Below are 557 nucleotides of genomic sequence, written 5' to 3'. Positions count from 1 at the left end.
ACTCTCACAGGTCATGCTGGCACCCTGAAAAGTCCAAAAATAAATCTTTGCTTTGTCAAAGTGGTTTCTTGTTTTGATAACTCTTCTGTAGAGCTGAGAGTTACAGCTGCATTTAAATGCCAAAGTTTACATTATGTAACCAAGTGGCAGCTGTTGTCAGAAATTTACCTTAATGAAATAGCCCATGAGAAAAATCATTTAGTAAGACTTGGAACAAAATTGACCTACCAATGGTTTGCCAAGACTGTCACAGGTTTTCTGAGCCGTGTTAACCGGGTATTCCGAGCAGTGTACACAGACCTTCCCATTTCTGCATCCTGATTCAAACAATAGTGTTCCACTGATATTTCAACATTTGCCACAAATGTATGGTTAATGCCACCATGTAGAACATCAAAACAAATTATAGCAGTGGAACTAATTTTATAGCCCAAATATAGCAGAGTTAGAAAATACATAAATGGTCATATTTACCACAATCCTTGGAGCAATGCAGTTCGCCATTCTCACAGAGGCTTCAGAAAACAAAGTCTTGTTTAGATGTCAAGTTCAATAGG

General features: G+C 37.9%; 1 long non-coding RNA gene across 1 annotated transcript; it reads right to left on the bottom strand.

Moving 5' to 3' along the window:
• LOC109954383 (uncharacterized) lies at positions 1 to 523 on the bottom strand. Its single transcript, XR_002274103.1, has 3 exons — positions 475 to 523; positions 229 to 317; positions 1 to 24 (listed from the first exon to the last, which is right to left on the bottom strand). It is a non-coding gene; the product is annotated as an uncharacterized LOC109954383 (long non-coding RNA).
• Positions 524 to 557: the final 34 nt, after the last annotated feature.

The sequence above is a fragment of the Monopterus albus genome, unplaced genomic scaffold (genome assembly GCF_001952655.1).
Source record: "Monopterus albus unplaced genomic scaffold, M_albus_1.0 scaffold7710.1, whole genome shotgun sequence".
NCBI lineage: Eukaryota > Metazoa > Chordata > Actinopteri > Synbranchiformes > Synbranchidae > Monopterus > Monopterus albus.
Note: the sequence above shows the minus strand (reverse complement) of the source record. Positions and strands in the feature narration are given on the sequence as shown.